Source organism: Protopterus annectens, chromosome 5.part0, assembly GCF_019279795.1.
Source record: "Protopterus annectens isolate FY-2018-M chromosome 5.part0, PAN1.0, whole genome shotgun sequence".
In the NCBI taxonomy this organism is placed as follows: Eukaryota; Metazoa; Chordata; order Ceratodontiformes; family Protopteridae; genus Protopterus; species Protopterus annectens.
Window position 1 is genome coordinate 742,180,682 of NC_056735.1, and position 20,279 is coordinate 742,200,960.

The 20,279-nt window shown below is 37.0% G+C and overlaps 1 long non-coding RNA gene across 1 annotated transcript in view; it reads right to left on the minus strand.

Annotated features, from left to right (window-relative positions):
- Positions 1-356: 356 nt before the first annotated feature.
- The window catches only part of LOC122802040, a 47,464-nt gene continuing 27,541 nt past the window's right edge, over positions 357-20,279 (minus strand). The window contains exons 2-3 of the long non-coding RNA XR_006364852.1: positions 1,403-1,554; positions 357-439 (exon numbers count right to left, since the gene is read on the minus strand). This is a non-coding gene — a long non-coding RNA (uncharacterized LOC122802040). The remainder of the gene's footprint in view (positions 440-1,402; positions 1,555-20,279) is intronic.

Sequence of the window (20,279 nt, forward strand, 5' to 3'; positions counted from 1 at the left end):
GGAGGCTTGATCAAAATATTTTATGTTCATTTCAGTTTTTGCAATGAGATTTATTTCTGCAACCCTTTATTTTGATTCTACTTTTAACAATTTGGTTTAGTAAGCAATTGTTTTAGAAAGAGAAGCAGTGCATTTAATATAATGCATGTCACCGATACATCCTGTGATGAAGTGGAATTAGAGATTGAGATAATGTACAATGTCACTGTGGGTGGTTTTATGAAACCAAACCAGAAAAACAGAACTGTTCACCATGACTTTTTATTTACATGGAAGTATGCATGAAATGCTTTGTTAAACATAGTATCTACAACAGAGAGTTAATAATGGAGCATGATGAGTGGTAACACCTCTGTCTGGGATTTGGTCTTCATCTCTGTTCACTGTCTGCTTGGGATTAACATGTTCTCATTGTGTCTGCATTAGTGGTCACTGGTTTCTGTCACCAAGAAACAAACACTAGCTGATTAACTGCAGATCATATGCAGAAAAGTACATGTGAATTGCGTGAATGGTTTTGAACAATGTGCAGTGAAATTCATTTGTAAACATCAGTAATTTTATTGAATGATTTCTGTCAATGTACTGTTAAAACCAATACCTATATAGCAGCATCAACACATTTAATGAATGGTTTCTGTCACTGTATGGATAAACCCAGTATTTTTACAGAAATATCAATAAAGTGGTGCAAGCATCATTGTCTAATTCCTTGATTTGCTTTATTGCTTCTCTGGTAAATGACATGTATACACTGCTGGTAAACAAATGTAAAATAAAAATAAAATAAATAAAATAAATTTATTTGTGCATTTTATGAAAATGTATTTGCATATTTGTTTTTGGTAGAGGCATGTCATTTATTTAGATTCCTTTTTAATGGATCTTACCCAAGGAAGCTCATGAATAAGTATGAAAAAATGCATTTTATTTCAGTGTAAGATAGTGTGTGTTCTATTTAAATGCACTTACAATATAATTTATTAAATTATAATTAAACACATTTCTGTTATATTCCTTCTGTCATATCACTCAGTATAAGCAGCTGTAACTAAAGCATTGCTTCACAGAAATACATCATGCAAACAGGAACCAGGAGTAAATATAGTTTGGAATGTTTAAGTCTGTCGGTCAAAGAAGATGCTTAAAATTTAACATAAAACCTAATATACAAGAGCTGTTCAACAGGAGTAATGCTGTTGCATCATACAAGTGCACTGCTGCTCACATATATTCATTTATAAATGTAAGATCATGTAATTTAATTTTCAAAATTTGCTACACATTACAAATCTTTTCAGCACTGAGTTTAAACACGACACTGTACAGTTCAGCATGATAGTAGAATACTTACTATCTATAACAAAGATGAAGGAATGCATAATTCATGATTGTCAGTTACCTGCTGAGTTGTTGTCAGGTTCTCACATTACTGTGGCTACCATGTATAGTTGAACTATAGAGTTTAAAGCAGGTGTCTTCTGCTTATGAAATGTTCTTATGAAATGCTGACATTGTGTCTGTGTTCACTCTAGCAAAACGAAGAAATGATTGCTGAAAATGAAAGGTGTGTCTATTAGAAAGTAATTTAAAGTTTTGTATTGCTTATGACATATATAATTAATGAGCACTTTTTTTGGTATGAAGTCCAGCACGTACATTAAAATTTGAGTAACTTTTAGGCTGCATATTAATAATGACAGAAACAGCTTTTTAGCTTCCTCATTAAAATACCATTTAATGCTCTCAGTAGCTAACTTTATGAAATTTGACAAATCCTTGACATCGTAGACCCTGCTGCCATCTTGTGGTAGAAACAAGAAATGTAATCTTTTTTTATTCCTTCTACTGCTTTGATCAAAATGAATAATGCAGTATTATACAAGACCCCCCCCCCCATTAATATTCCAAAACGTGCACGCTGATTGGTCAGCATCCCAGTTGTAAATCAGACTTATACTAATGGAAAAAGGTCTGGTTGCCCAGACTTTTTCCATTAGTATGTCTTTTTTTTTTAGACAGCAACGGAGAAAGGAAGAGCTCCGTTGCTGTAATCTCGCTATGTTAAACGGGTTTAACATAGCGCGATAGCTTAAAAAAGCAATGGAGATCTTCCTTTCTCCGTTGCTTTTTTTAAAGCTGTTTCGCTATGTTAAATGGGTTTAACATAGCGAGACAGCTTTAAAAAAGCAAAGGAGAAAGCAAGATCTCTGTTGTTTTTTTTAAAGCTATCTCATTATGTTAAACTCTTTTAACATAGCGAGACACTTTTAAAAAACAACGGAGATCTTCCTTTCTCCATTGCTTCCACAAACAGCTCTGATGTACTGTGTAAGCATAAGCATGTGCAGTACATCAGAATTGCCGCAGAATGCCAGACAGCTGCGGAAGGGCAGCACGGAGGCATTATACAATGCCATTATTTAAGAAAAGTAAGTATTTGTTTTCTTAAATAATGTCATTGTGTAATAGCAATAACCCACTTCTGGGTATGGATAATGCTAGATTTACCCACAGTTACCTTTGTTTGGCCACCCGGACTTCGCCCTCATGACCAAACCACACCAACCGTGGGTAAATCCAGCATTACTCACACCCAGGCGTGGGTTATAGCTTAAATACGACAAACTCAATATTATTATTTTAATGATGCTACCTCATAAACACAGCATTTAAAATTTTCAACAGATGACATAGATGGCAATTTTGATCGATAAGCAGGAGCTTTCATATCAATTTGCTAATATGTTTTGTCTAGCTCTGTTATATCAAATGACCTAAAAGTAATAATATTATATCCATTAGTTACAACTTTATTTATTTATACATTTTCTAACCGTATAAGTGCATTTGTCCAAAGACCTTCTTAGGCACAATCTGGGCCAATTGGAAATAGAAAATAATAGCATGTACAATGACATTATGATAGTAGCATTTGTTTTTTTTAATTACATGCAGAAAAGAAATCAATAATTCACATGAATTTGTGAAGCAGAACAACCAAGATCATATTATATATGAGGCTTAGATATGCAGATGATTAGAAATAACAGTAAACAATTAAACAGCCCAAAGAAGAAGTACAGTTGTTCAAGTGCTTGACTTCAAAAGTGCTACCACAAAGTACCAAGTCAAAAAAAGCACTACTACTTTCATAGTCTGGATGAGCTTCTCAGAGTGCTCTTAAAAGCTGAATGCCAAGATCTTGTCAGTAAGTAAGTAGTTCAGAAAGCTTCTGTCACTACCATGAGTTCACAGCAAGCTGCTATTTAAAGCAGAACTGTGATGGAATAGCAACCTTCATCAGCGGTTTAGAAGATTGATTAAGAAACTAATATATTGTAGAGTTTGTACATAATGTATGTGTACTCTGTAACTGTTAAAGCATCTATTTTCTTGAACAGTGTATATAAAATATATTTGCAAATCAATATATTTAAATATAAGACTGTTTATATTTACTGTGTCTTTCTTTTAAAATAAGGTGGGTGTGGTATAGTACTGTAGCTGTATAGTTAAATGGTGCTACCAGTACTTGAGTTTGTGTAACATGTAATATTTCTCCATGTTATACATTTCAGTAAATTTTGTTAAATGCACATAATGTTTAATGCCTCTTCTCTCATTCATGTTGACCATATCTGTGTACCTTATGGTTTGTGTATACTATAGTAATTTCATTTTCTTTGCTTCAAAATATTTCACAAATAAGAACTCACTGATTCACATTACTCGCTTTCCCTTTTGCCTTTGCTGGTCTTTTCCATCAGACTACACGGTCCTTTCCCAGGTATTGCTTTGCAGGCATATTATAATGCATTTCTTTTTTTGTATTCAGATAAGAAGACCACCATGGTCAGAAATTGCACATTTGCCCAGGACCAGGTACTTTGAGATAAGAATTACACCACATATGACATCTCGACCAGTTTACTAAGAAACCACATGCGAATATTAAAGCACAAATATTTGAACTTCTGTCACATTTCAAAAAAATGCATTACATATTTAACATTTCTTTACATTTGTTAAAAACACCTGTAGAACATTGCAACATTACGGACAGCATTGACTGCTCACCTTCAAAGAAAACAAGCAGTGTTAAATCCTAAAGTCACTCAATTCCAAAATTGTGAGACAACATACCTTGATTCACTCACAAGCTAAGAAAGAAAGGGGGAACAGAAGAGAGGTTCTTCTAGAACCTCTCTTCTCCACCCACCAGCCTGCACACAGGTTGTTCCCCCTTTCTCTTTCATAACTGCCTGACAACAGCCTGTAAAGTCAATACCATATTTATATTAAACAAATGCAGACCTATCTCATTTAGATATATTCCATCATTCCTATACCAAACTGGATCCCTGTCATGGAAATCTTAATGCTTACTCACCAACACACATAACTCACCCAAAGCTCTTGAAACTCTGTGATTAATGAAATGCCTAGCTCTCTCTAATCTCTGATCACACTAACATCATTTGTGAATGACGTTTTCTTAACTTAACTTAATCACCATCAATTAACAGCAATAACTGACTTTTAAGCACCAAACCTAAATTATTGCCATCTACATAAGGATCAAAATCTTTGAGACCCCCAACATTGCTTTTATCATTTCAAACATAACAAACAAGGTAAACCTCTAAATCTACACCATGCAACCTTCCACATTGCTTCTGAAAACCCCAACATACTTCCTCCAAACCTCATGACTGACCTCTTCACTGCCCAGAATGCAAAGGAGTACCCCAGGATAATTACCATGTCATCTGAAAAACAAACAAATCAATACATTAACAACTCCTCAATGGGTACAGGATGTTTGGACCCAGCCAATTCGCCCCCGAATGATTCGCCCCCCCAACCGATTCGATCCAGACGGTTGGACACCAGTAAAAAATGTAAAGTAAGTGAAGCTGAAGCACATCAAAGCAAAAATAGAAATGAAAGACTGTCTAAACGTTCTTAAAATTGGTTTAGAAAGTATTTCTTTTCTATTTATGTGCTTCGACTACACTTACTTTAAACTAAGTGCAAATTGGAACTTTAATTATATACACAAAAACAGTAAGTGCCAAAAAAAAAAACATTTGCTGACTAATCGGGAAGTTCATGGCATTAACTTGTCCGGAGTTTCCATATAACGATAATGTCATTATTACATAAAAATAAAGAAAATGTATGATAAAACAACAAGTTGTTGTTTGTCGGCTTTTCCTAGTTAGGGGTCGCCACAGTGGAACTCCGGTCCGCTAATGATTGGCAGTAGATTTTTATGGTGCCGAGTTGCCAGCCCGATGCCCAACCTTCAGTAAAGACACGCCCATTCACGCATGTCTTTCGGAGGCCACTCGACCGCGGGGAGGACATACAGACTCCACACAGAAGGCACTCCAGCCGAGAATTGAACATGAGAACCTCTTGCTGTGAGGCAACAATGCTACCGCTGTACCACCAACAAGTAAGGATTAAAAATAAATTATATTTAAAAATAAAAACATAATGGGCAGTCATTTTGACAGATGTCTGCTTTGATGTTCTGTTTGTTTCCCTGCTGAGGTTAATCGGCTGTGGGTGCAAGCTGTAGAGGCACTGGGCATTGTGATAGTGAAATGGATGTTTGGCCCTAGAATTGCACTTCTAAGCTTTGAACTACTTGTTGATACTTTTTTACAAATAAATTCTTAAGTCCTTAAAGACAGTGTTTTACTTAGGAATGTTTGTGCATTGTAGATGGATTAGACTGTATTGTGTGTATGTTTGTCTTTGCACTCTGCAATCAAGTCAAGTCCTCTGCAGCACTACACACTATCAATGTTGCTGGAAATCAAGAGTGTTTGCATTTACTCATACATCCATATCCACTTTCCTGAGGTTCTGATGTGCTTTAATGGTAGACAGTGGGAAATGGTGAAAATTGCATGTTGGTTCTTGAGCTTTGGTGGTAGTATAAATGTTCAAGATGAAGAAGGCATATTAACCTGACTAAAAAATTGATTTCATTACATTTTAAATAAACTATTTATAGTAGGTAATAGATTAGTTAACATATCGACATAATATAAAATAAAAAAATATATATTTAATTGATGGAAAACATATGTCATAAAGTATGTTATAAAGTATCAGTAGTCATAATATGTTAAAACATAACACTAGTTATTATATGTTAAATATATAAATGTTATATTTATACTAAACAATGTAATAATTAAATAAAATAAAAATATTAATAAAAATATATTTACAATGAAAAATTAACAGTGTTATTATTGAATAATTGATTAATTAATAACTTAATGATAAAGTACTTAAAAGAATATATTTGGGGTCAATTAGTCTGGGGTGAAATAGTCCAGGGTAGAACTGTCCATTAAAAAATCACATATACAATACATATAAATTTATACATTAAATTGTATAGAAATGCATTGGGGTCGAACCATCTGGGGGCAAACAGTCCGGGGTCAAATAGTCCTGCTTCCTCAACTCATCACCTTACATAGTCTAAATAAGCTTTGGAGGCCCAATGTCTTGCTCTCTTAATGACTTCTATTGACTTCCCTTCCTCTGTCAAGTCAGACACTCTCCGAATCCAAAATGAATGTGCAGAATACCTGTTTCTACACACACCTTTTGAATCTAATCTAATCTAATCTAATCTAATCTAATCTAATCTAATCTAATCTAATCTAATGCTAACCATGATGCTGACATCACTCTGCTCTGGACAGTACGAAAAACCAAGACCTCATCCTGTTGCCCCAAAATTCTCCTTAACTGTTTTATCCAACCTACCAGGCATAACAAACTTTCTCCCTCCTAAAGCAACACCACTGGCCTACATCACCTTGCCTGATCAGTCATCAATCTCCTGAGCCAAATTAACAGTGCAGAATCCAACATACATACATCCTTCCATCACAATAAAACTAACATTTCTCTCATGCTAAATGATCCCATATACATAATAATGACCACAGCTGGATAACTAGTATATTCCAACAACTACTCAACAACAGCCACAATCCCTTCAACAAAATCTTAAGCAACTGTCTGGTTACCAGAAAACATCCATCTTCATTCTTCTCTCAAAGCCACTCCCATCCTTTCAGCAGTTTCACTACCAGCCACTCTTTCGTGACATTATCCATACCAGCCAACCTTGCTGGCACACTAAGAGCTGGCAAATGCACTTTGATTGTTTTCACTGCCTTCCCTAGTTACCATCTGTACACTAAGCAATGCATGACACACTCCAGTGACCACCTCCTATGCTGCACCAGCAGTTGACTAAAAAACATTGAACTAGAAGCTAAAACTGAGTTATATGTCTTCCAAGTAGACTTGGCCCAGGATTGTAGTATTGTCCATTCCACTGCAGATTTCCAATGTTCCACAATTTGTTGGGAATGACTAATGGCCTCATTCTTGTGATTGGCACCAGTGCCCATAACCTGAAAAACTGAAACAGAGAAAGGCTATCAACTATCCGATTAACCCAGCATGGTGCATGCCTCCCTGAAAAGGTAAAATTAATTAATAAGTTCTGCAACACAAGTTTCCTTATTCAGCTGTTTTTCTAGTCAACACCTGTACTTACAGCCTTATTATCCAAATAAAACATCACCCTTCCGTTTACCAATTAACTCTTCCAAACAACTGCTGCCACCCAAGTTTGCATAATCTTCAAAAACACTACATCCTTCCTCCATTCATCTGCCCATCCTTTAGGCCAGCAAACTGCAAACAATTCTCCTCCAAAGAAGGCTCCCATGTCACTCATCACTGCCGCATCAGTGAATAAGCTTAAATTCTCTTGAGAGGCCCACTTTTCCTCCCAAAATGACATGTCATTAAAACAATCAAGAAACAATGTCCACAATTTGAAGTCTTCTTCGACCAATTCTGTAACACATACCCAATGATGCTTTGCTTACTGCCCTTTAATAACTAGGAAATTAACCTACAAAATGTTCTAAATGGACTGATGGCCCTGCAAAGTTTAATGAAGCTAACAATTCCATCACATCTTTAATCCCGACTTTTATCCCTCAATTGAATCTAAGCAAGCTTATCCTACAACTTCAATAACTTGTCTTGTGGAAAACAAAATATACCACATTCAGCATCTAACATCAAACTCCAAAATTTCAAAGCTTTACTAGGGCCCTCTTGCTCCTCAGGTTCTAAAGAGACCCCTAATTCATCACTCATAACAGTAAAAACAATGCTACCCAGGCACTTTCCTTACCATCTCCAATTAACCTAAACTCATCCAAGTAATGAACTGCTTTCTGACCCCCACTGACTGCTACCATATCCATTGTAACAAATAGCTACATTTCTCAAAAGTAGCTTGAGCACCAGCACAATCCATTGGCATAGCCTTACTGAAATAAATTTACCATTCACAAACATGCCTAACTTTAGCCAATCAGCTGGCCTCACTGGCTACAAACAAAAGGCAGCTTCAATATTTAATTTGACAAGGGATGTGTCTTCAGACTCCCTTATAGTCCTCAACACTTCATCAAAGGATGACTATTGCACCTGTGTATCTGTCTAACCAATGTAATCATTAACAAAATCCTCTCTCAAGAATGAATGATGATAAATCACCTGAAATTCCCCTGGCCACTTCATGGATACCAAGCCCAAAGGGCACACTCTGTAAAGCTCAAATGTAGGTTCCTCAGATGGATCTAAAATCCTCCCAATTGTGACTTCCTTGTTAATCAGCACCTGTAATATATGTGCCATCCCTTCAATGGATTGTAAATTCTTACGCAATTTATTGCTCCCTCTAACTGCATATTTAATGGAAAATACATATTAGAAACCATGTGTGACTTCTTTCACCACATCAGAGCTTGGACAATCCTCCAGCAATTGACGTAGCACTGAGACCCTAATAGGGGTGTACCAACATTGCCCTCTGAACAAATCCTCAAAAGGAAGCTGAACACATTTGGGCTTGAAAATTCCCTCTCTCCTTAAAATTCTGTTGACCCATATATGCCTGCCCGCTTACATCATGAGCCAATCAATTGGAATGGACCACTCTACCTTCCCTGTAGCAACATTTTTGGGTAATGTGTTTTCCCCACATGTAGAACAGATATGTGCAAAATGACATACTGCCCATGCACACTTACACCAATTAAAAGATCAACAAGTCCCTGCCCTATCTCCTACATCCTTCCCAAACATCGTCTGACTGCCAGTGGTGCCAACCAAATGTCAGCATACCTGACATCCCACTGCAAGGTCTCATCTATTGCTTTCCTCTGCTGAAAATGCTGGTCATGACACAAACATGCATTACCTGACCACAAGCATTGTGCCTCCCTAGTTATCTGAAAGTAGACCAGTAATGGTAAAGCCTGCAAACTACCCTTCTCCAATATAACTGCTATATAATACACACAACCCAAGATCCAGTCATCCCATGTGTGCACCCTAAACTTACCTGCCTTTTCCTACCTAATGCCACAAATGCTGTCAACAAATCCTTTGTCTCGGGTATGTCCACATCTCTTAACCTGTGTACTCCATCTGCATCGATCAGCTTAAATACATTGACATTCTCCAAATCTTTTCCTTAACTGATGGGGTTATGTGAGGTTTTATAAAAACCATAGAACTTCCTGCCAAGAAAGACTGTGTAACAAGTCATTCCCCTGGCAGAGAACATAAACCATCACTTACAGTTCTTGTTGAAGGCTCCTGGCACCTAACCTCACTAAATACTAGTTTAGTTCAGCTGTACGTTCTGTGGCCTTGGGTACATCTATCTGGCTCTTAACCTCCTGTACCTGTTCTTTAAACCTCAGAAAATCACCCATTATGCTTCTGCCCATTCATATCACCGATAAGTCACCTACCCGGTCTACCCCCACATTCATTATCTAACAACATAGATTGTACATTACCGTCATTACTTGCTGGCATCCGATGATCCATATGTTGAACTCCATCCACCACTGATACTGTCCTCTGTCTGGCATGTTTCCCTCTGCTTGTCTCAGACTGGTGATCCATCTGCTTCTGCTTCCTTCATCCCCTGGTCTAGCAGCCTGCCACCCCCTGGGGGCTAAAGACCTTGCACTGGATGAACCTTAGGCTTCCTTAAACAAATCCTCTACCTATGCTACAATTTGAGCTCATCATTCCTTCAGTAATGGCACTACCATCTGCAACATAGAATATGAACATAAGTAAAAATCACTTCCAAGACAAAATTCCCCCTTATCCTACCCTGCCACCTACCAAAGACATGCCGTGTGCCTTCACTTCCTACCTTATTCCCCCTTTCATGCACCTATACCTCTTAACAAGACTGCCCACTGGAAATAATTCTTTATTGTATTTATTATCATGATTATTGTTATTATTAGTATTATTATTACTATTTTTATATATATAAAAGTTGGGAAATAGCACCACATTACCAGCAATCAATAGCTGCAGAACCTTTCCCATTTAAAGTATGCCTTAACATTAGACCCATTACTCTCATCTGTCCAGACCTTCCCAAAATGTCCAGACCCATGCCACGTACTCCCAGTCCACCCCTCATAACATATGCAGTCCTCCGACAAATAACTGAGGATCAAAGTCACTAAACAATGCCTTACATCTGAGTCTCAGACCCCTCATCCACATAAAATGTGTGCCAACACAAATTCTGCTATTCAAGCAACTGTCCATGTTTGCAAGAGCAATATTCAAAATCTGTCCCTATTTTTGGGCCTTCACCCCCCACCATTTCTGGCCGTGTCCAGACTTTTCCCAACAACAGGCTGAGAGGTATGGTTGGACCATAGCTGGTATCTTTCACCTCTGATGTACTTTAAGACTGCACAAAACTCCACACAAACTATAGGAAGCAGCTTTAACACTATGTGCCCTCTACTATGCCCTCTACTAGAGCACAAATATTTCTCCAGGGGACACCAGACTGCACTATTTGGCTGGTGATTATACATTTTGTATAAAGCCCAGCAACTTACTTGCCCAAAATTTCAGTACTTCTCAACAACTCAGTGAAAGAAATCCAGCAAAGCCCAAAACAATGAGGGGACAACAGCCCAAACAGGGACATCAGTAAAGTATTGATCTCCTAAACCTCAAACACTGCCAGCACCACAGGTCCTAGGCTAGCCAACATTCCTGATGGAGCCATAGACAGAACCCTAACAAATACCATCCTACAGTGATCCCAGTTCTGTGACTCAACAGAAAACACCAGCACATGAGGAATGGACCAAGAGATGAGGCAAAATCTGTACTCCTCTTGAAAATCTGGATGGTTTACTTTCTTCTTCTTCGTGTATATATTTATATATATTGCGTGGTGCACTACCAGAAATACCCACCATGCATGCACCCAACTCAGATTGACAAGTGCTATCCTAAGCAAGTGCAAGAAGGTTACCACCATCCATGCAGAAGTTTGAAGCATCCGGCATGGACAACAACAAAACCATGGACACATGTACAGGGCGACACATCGTGCACCCCCCCCCCTTTTTTAATAAACAAAATTGTATACCTTAATTCAGCAGTTCATACTGTTAAATCTCAGCATTAAATTACTTGTCTTTGCTTATCAAGCTATTTACTATGACCCAGCCAACTGTGTATAGTATTTCTGTAACCATGCTTCCAGCAAAAAATACAAATTAAAAGACAGCTATCTTCTGATCAGACTATCTTCAGTTGTGTAACGTTTGAGAATCAACGTAATGAATCGTAATGAACCCCTTGCAACACCTAGCCCCAGAGATTCTCATCCCATACATCCCCACTTATCCTTTCAGCAACCAAACAGCATCATAAACCTTTATACCAAAAGCCCACCACAGTGTACCCATCATCACAGCTATCTATTCCACACCAGCAGGATACCCCTGCTTGCCATGTGCACTGCACAAAAAAAGAAAAAAAAACACATAGGATCTTACTACTTTAGATGCTGCTCATCTCTTATCTTTCTTAAGTAACTGAAACCAGGCCTACCAACTGCTGGTCCCTTAGGCATGGGGGAATAATTCAATAACTAAAATCCCATGCCAAAAGACTGAGCTGATTGAGTACAACAGCTTTTGCCTACTCAGTTCTTCCCCTAAAGATCTCACTTTCTCCCAACCTATTCCTTAAAATATAACCCTTACTTCTCCAACTGATGCTAAATCCTTTCCTTTTACAAATTCCTACCTAGCCCATTCCTTGCCCATTTACAACCTCCCCCCATCACAAAGTGCCCTTGGATAAATCTGTCTGTGGCCAACTTTCATTTATGCATTACTAATATCTCTGCAATATTATATTGTAATTTGTTGTATCACTAAATGGCTTGTTAGTGCTACCCTGCTAATGTGATTTTTTTCAGCTAAAGGTTCTCTATCTTATAATGTACTCTGTGGCCTAATGATAGGATTATTTTGCCTTTTCTTTTGTATTAAGTTGTTTAATTCGTTTTGTTAAAATCAGAACTGCTGCTTAATTTAAACATTTCAATAGACATTTTTTACAGATTTTTTTATTCAGTGACTCCTTTAACATATTCTTTGTTGTCTTCTGAACAGACTTAAATTGCACATTTTTGTTTTAACTGCAAAGAATGATTAAATACATTGTTTCTCTGAAAGAGTTGACGTCTTCCTAAAATATCCTGCACCTTTTGCTTATGTTATCAAGCAGATGTGTTAGGATTTGTTAACATGTGAAAACAGAAATTAGTCATCTCTTCATAATAAGGCTGGGACTGCAGACACTTAATAGACTTATTATGGATAAACTGGGTGGCAAGGATGGCAGTACTATAACCACCTTGCTATGCAAGCATGTCCTGGGACAAAATTGATAGATATCTAAGTTAGGGAGAAAGATTCCCAAACAGATGATTGCAATTTTTCAACAAATTTAACATGGTATGCACAGAGGGAACGGAGGGTTGTCAAAATGCCAGATAAAACGTGAAATAGTTGTCATATTTTACTTATATGTGGCAGTATAGAAAAAATTTTATGGAGGGCACACTTGGAAGAGGAAATGTATCTTGTTCTTTAAACTTTCATTTCTTATATCATGTCTTCTTCACTTACTAATCTGCTGTAACTCTATTGCATAATTGCATGTTATTAGAAAAAATCTACTTCTTCTATCTTCTGCAATGTTACTTGCAAACTCATTGAAAGGGAATGATACAAGTATTGACCCCTGTGGATTATCACTTTCCACAATTCTTTCAGTTGAGTGGATTCTATTTAATATGGTCCTCTGTGCCCTGATGCCCTCATGATGTTTAAAATGCTGCCTCCTTGTGATTTTAGTATTAATTTTTTGTGTGGCAGTACCACAATGAATGCACTACTGAAGTCAAAAGTGGCCATGTCCACAGCCACATCCTGACCTAATGCTCTGGTTACCTAATGATGAAACTCTTGGGTTTGCTTAGAAGGACCTTCTGTTATGAATCCATGTTGCACTGGGCACAGTATCCCAGTGACTTGCAAATCCACTAAAATACTTTTTTTCAACACTGAGTCTATGATTTTATTTATAACCAGAGCCATCCTGGTAGGCTGGTAGTGTTCAGCCTATTTATTACACTCTTACTTATGAAATGAAATTTGTCTATTTACAGGAAATATCAGGCTGCACAAAAACATAACATGTACCAGTAGATAACAACCTTGCAAATAGGCCACTGGAAGAAGGAGTTCAACTTTAGGCATCTGTTCTTGTAGACATATTAAAGAAAATGTAACATGTTTTGGCATTGTATAACCTAATTATTGCACACATTTCAAATATTTTATTGGAAATTTATTATATATATGTAAATAGAATTGATTTGGCCCCATTACAAATAATTAAAGTGAAATTTCTTGACTGTCAGTAGCCTGAAGAAAATCATGGAACAGAATATTGATCGCTGTTTCCCCATAGCAAATCATTGCTGGTGACATTTCTAAGAGTGCACCAGTAATGATTTACTTCTTTGGAGATAATTTTCCTTATTCAAATTGATGAGACCATAAAGTTGTAAATATAAGTTTGGGGTGAGGGTAGGGGCTTGCCACTACATTGAGTGGTGCAGGGGGGGGGGGGGCTTGGCACATACAAAAATTACTCTAAATAATTACTATTATTTTTTTTGTTCTTCTATATTTCAGACATTGCTTTTCTCTATTTCTGTAGCAGACAGCCAGAAGACACCTTAGATATGAAGTGGCAAGAAAAAACTGGGTAGGTATTTGAAAAGAGTTGTTTGACAATATGCAGCACAGATAGAGTAAGATACTTTGAAAAATTTACATTTGACACACTGCTATTAACACAAAGTACTGAACAATAAACTGGAAAAACACAGAGGACTCAAAGCTCTGTATACTAAACCTGGCACCAACATTTTGAATATAACGTACGTGTTTTTTTGTAGACTACTGTAGCCCTTCTTACCACAGCTAACTTGAATACAACAGCTCTAGAGATATTTGGCCTTGTTGAAGAGGCATCACTTAGTTCTATGGGGAAACTGTAAATCATTTGTTTTCAAGGTTGCTTGACCCAAGAGTCTTAGTATTAATATTGTCTGGTATGTTCAGAAATAGATTCATGTTTTTGTTTTTCAAATTCACTATGTACTTGTATGTGCCATTCTGACTTTTGAACCATTCATTGACTTGTTTACTCATAATTCACAGTAATATATTCTGATTTATATACAGGCTAGAAACAGCATGTAATTCACACATTTTACCATATGCGCAGACAACAGGAAGTTCAATATTTATTTATTTATTTGATATTTGTTAACTGGGTTTGTCCAACTGAGCTAAAGCCCATTTTCAGTGGAAGCCTGAGGAGAAAAACTCCAGTTACTTGCACAATTTTATGAAAATAAGCAAAGTAAAAATAAACAAAGGTACAAAAATAAAACAATGGCAATATAATATAACAGTGTGAGAAAATTCAAAACAAATTATAAATATAACTATGGTAGATACAATACACCAAGACATGGGAAATATGTTTATACATGTTCTTATTATATATGGAATAGGGGATAAAGCTGTTTAAGCCTTAAGCTCCTAAAAGTGTTAGCAGGTAGACGTATTAGGGGATAAAATAAGTTGTAAAAGGAAGAGAGATGGGTTTATATGGGGTCATGACAAGGGCATATCCAAGATTTGGCTAGACAATTTTTTAGTTCCTTTTTGAAATTATTGAAGTGTTTAATGCTGCTTACATTGAGTGGGAGTTTGTTCCAATTATGAGATAGTGAATAATTGTATAATACTTTCCCAATACATTTATTCGGTTTGTATATTTGAAGATGGAGTTGGTCTGTGCTATGGAGTGGGCGCGTAGGGGTATAGAAAGATACAAGACTGGCTAGGAAGGGACAGGCTGTGGACTTGTTTAGTAAGAAGAGAGTTATGTAGAGTTTTGAAGTTGAAGCTGATATGGAAAATTGAGACACTTTAGGTTCTTTAGTGCCATATAGTGGTGAGAGGTACGAGGTAGGTTTGCACCAAATTTTGCAAATTATTGTATGCTGGTTCCAGCTTAGTAATTAAGGAAGATTAGAGGTTTGTAAGGACTGAGGCAGCACAGAGACGGCTTGGAAGTAGGTAAGCTTGAGCCAAGGGGAGTCTAGAGTTAGAAATTTTTTGTTTGTATAGAGGAGACCCAGTTTTTGGTTTGTTTTTTTAATGAATGGTTGGACATGGAAGTCAAATTTTAATTGATCATCTATTATCATTCCAAGTAGATTTATGTGGGACTATATTAATGATAGTTTTATTTAAGGAAGAGAGGGAAAAGGTGGGTTTGAATAAAATCAGAACTGACTAAAATCAATTCAAAGCTGTCGCTCTCCTACTTTGGACACAATAAGAGTCTTCATGGGTTCTGTTCAGGCAGCTTTATTATATACAAACATATCACAATAGATGTTTACTGACTTTAACTTAAGTAACTTATATGCAAACTTAACTATTGCAATCATACATGCTCACTCTCTGCCTGCACTCTCAAATAGCACTGGGAATAGCACGTGCCCGGTATTTATATATGCATGTTCAATCCTTGATATGTTTCTTAAAGATATAGCACATACACTCTGATCTACATCCTCCCTCTTTGAAAAATAGATCATGCAATGCTATGAATCTATTTGGCATGCAGATAATACAAGTAGTTCTTTGTCATGCAAATGTACCAGACTAGGTACATACAGTTATGTCCATGTTGTTGTGTATTTCACACTGGGCCTGGAAATTTGATCATATCATGTGACATAAAACTGGGAATTAGGTTTAGCAACTGGAGATGTCTCTACAGAATGTTCCACCTTGGGAGTATTTGGAACATCTTCAGGAATGGAAGTAAAGGTTGAGACACACTCTGGGACTGGAACAACATTTGGTTTGCTCTGAGATCTAGAGTCTATATCACAGGAACAATGCTGTGATGATGATTCTGGTACAGGAAGAAGATGTTTGCGATTTCTTCTGTACTTCAAACCCTCAGATTCTACAAGGTAGGATCTCGGCTCAGTACATATACCTGTAACTTGACCAATCTGGTCGAAACTTTTTGCCGTTTGTATCTTCATTGTCTCTCCTTCCTCAACGGACAAAGAACTCTGCTCGATTTATCATAACTGGAGTTCTGGATAGACTGCTTCTTGAAAAATTGAGCCTTGATGGTTCTTTTGTTCTTAGCTTTAGGCCTCAATAAACTGGAACTAATAGGTAGCATCATTCTGGTTTGCCTGGATAAAAGTCTTTGAGCAGGTGAGCCAAGTATATCATCACGGAGTATGTTTCTGAGATTAAGTAAATTCAAAAAGACATCTTTATTGTCATGCTTTGACCTTTCAAGTAATTTCTTTGCACTCTGCAATGCATGTTCAGCTAGCCCATTTGACTGTAGATATTCAGGACTGCTAGTAACATGTACAAAGTACAATTATCTTGCAAATTCCTGAAATAACTGACCAGTAAATTGAGTACCATTGTCAGAAACAACTTTGTGTGGGCTACCATGGACTGAGAAATGGCATTTCAACTTAGTAATAACAGTAGTGCATGTTAAATTAGGTAGTAAGTCAATCTCAAACCAACTCAAAAAAGAGTCAACCAATACTAAGTAGTGTTGATTGCTCCACTCAAAGATATCAGTGGTTACTGTTGACCAAGATAGTTCAGGAACTTGACCTAGCAGAAGTAGTTCTCTTTGCAAAGGCAGTTTAGTACTATTGTATACTGAACAAGAAGAAAATACTTTATCAATGTCTTTCACTAATAAAGGACAAAATACTAATTCTCTCGCTCTTCTCTTAGTGGATGTGTAACCTGGGTGACCACAATGCAAAATCTGGATATATTCTTGTTACAAGGAAGCAGGAGCAATAATTTTAGGAACTTTGAAAATAATGCCATCTTCCATCAATATTTCATCTCTGTAAGGAAAATAGGTTTGCACTTGGGAGCTACACTAGATTGCTTTGCCGGCCATCCAACATTAATGTAGTGATTGAGCTTCTGCTAAATTGGATCAGTCTTTGTATGATCTCTCAGCTCATCAAGTCTTGTGGTAGAAAAATTACACACTTCCATAATGCTAAAGTCAAAATTTTCTGCATGCAGCTGTTCCACTGTATTTCTGGACCATCTGGATAAGGTATCATCCAGATAAAGTAGTTTGCCTTTTGTAGAGATCATTTTGAAGTTGTACTTTTGCAATTTGAGCATCATTCTTTGTAATCTTGCTGGAGCTGAATGCATAAACTTCTTTAGAATAGTAACCAGAGATTGGTGATCAGTTTCAATCTGTATAGCTCGGCCATAGATATAATCATGAAATTGGAACATACAAATACTATTGATAAAAGTTCTTTCTCAATTTGAGCATACTGTATCTCAGTTTGGGTAAGTGTTCTAGATGCATAGTCTACTGGTCTGCCCTCTTGAAGAATAACTGTGTCAAGACCAAATTTTGAAGCATCACAGGAAAGAGTAATTGCTTTATTTACATCTTAAGGTAGGTGTGGTGGCAATTTTCTACTTAAGGTCTTCAAATGCTTTCTGGTGCTGTTCTGACCACGACCATGTAAAGATTTTTCATGTCAGCTCTCTTAAAGGTACTGTCAACTCACTGAAGTCTGGTATAAACTTACCTAAATAGCTGACCATGCCTAGGAAATTCTGTAGAGTTTGAATATTGTCTGGTGCTGACATCTTGAGAATAGCTGCTTGCTTAGTCGGGTCTGGTCTCAAGCCAGTATTGGTAAATAAATGACTTACATATGTAACGTCTGGTAGTTTAAATTTACACTTCAGACAATTGAGCTTTAAGTTTACTTCATGTGCTCTGCCCAGAATTTTCTTTAGGTTTCTGTCATGTTCTGCTTCACCATTGCCTCCAACCAATAAATCACGTACTATTATGGCACAAGGATAACCCCAAAAAATTTGTTCTGTTGCATGCTGGAAAACCTCATTTGCAGAATTTATTCCAAATAGCATCCTCAGGAATCTGTATCTGCCAAATGGGGTACCAAAAGTGGTTAGTAATGAGGATTTGTGATCAACCATCACTTGCCAAAATGAACTTTTTGCATCCAAGACAGAAAAAAACAGTGGCATTTGGTATTAGGGCTCTGACCTCTTCAACTGTGCACATTGGATGTCTTCAACACTTTGCTCAGCTCTCTTGAGTAAATACATATTCTGATTAAATCTGAGCCTTTTTTTTAAACTGCTCCCATAGACGACAACCATTCAGTTGGTTCTGTAACTGGACAAATTACACCTTGCTGCACCATTTTGTCCAACTGAGCTTTGACTTTATCTTGCATAGCTATTGGAACATTTCTTGCTGGTCTAACTACTAGAGTGACCTCTGGGTCTAACTTCATGGAGTACACAACTGGAAGTTTGCCCAACTTGTCATCGAAAACATCAGGATACTCTGAGAAAATTGCTTCAGAAAAATTGGAACTAGGATATGCACTTATATGATGAACTTCTTTGGTAAAAGAAAGCAGATTCATTCTCAAACTGTCTTTGAGACCCAATAATGACTGTACTGGTCTTCAGACTACATAGAATTACAAGCTATAACAGTTCTTAGCCAAATAACATAAAAGCATCACTGAGCCTTCGGTTTAAATTCCTTCACTTCCATAACAACAAGTTTTGCACTACTTACCACATTGAGTTGCTCATTAGTTTTCACTTTAGCAATGTATCCGCTGACATAACATTACACTTTGAACCAGTGTCTACTTTAAGCTCTGTGGATCTACCATTTATTCGGACTTTACAAAACACTTCATTCTTTGCCAATAAATTCACTGCAACAATTCTTTCATCAATTACTGATACACCATCTACATAAAAAGTTGACTGCTGCAGCTGTACTTGATCAACTTGCTTTTTTGTGTGACCTTTCTTTACAACTGTGTGGAGTTTACTTGATTTGCAAAACTTTTGAAAATGGTTCCATTTTTTACACTTGTGACATTGCTGACCAAATTCTAAACATTTCTCTCTTCTAGGTTCATGATTGGCACTACAATTACGACAGTTAACAATAAAGATGGATTTGGGTTTTGCTATTTCATGTTTGTACTGCACTTAGCATTTTGTTGATTCACCCTTATACTGTTCAGAGCATGCTCCTTTAACTGAACTGGTCTTAGAACTTGCTGGAAAACTATGTGGTTTCCATGGTGAGCCAGCAGGGGTTGTGGCTGCCATGTGCTTAGGCCTACTTCTGTTTACCATGTGTTGCATGCTATCTACATTCACTCTGGAGCCTGCTAAAACCATGCACTTGACACTTGCAAGCATACTTGTGTGTTTTTCTATATCTCCATGGATTTGACAAATCTCAATGGATTTACTCAATGTTAAATCACTGTCACGAAGCAAAATCTTTCTCACAGCAGCACTATTAATACCACACATGAGCCTGACCTTTATTAACTCATTATTTAAGTCACCAAACCAACACATTTTATCTTTGTTTCATAGGTCAGTTATATAAGCTACAAAGGTTTCCCCTGGTTTTTGATCTCTCGTGTAAAACAAAGGCCTCTCTAATGTAATATTTGTCTGGGGGTTACATATTTCTCTGAATTTGTGCTTCAAACAGTAGGGGCTTTGCTTGGTTCAGCCTGTACAACAATATGATGATTTTCACCTTCTCCCTCATATATTGCTTGCGCATGCACAAATGAATGCTCTCTT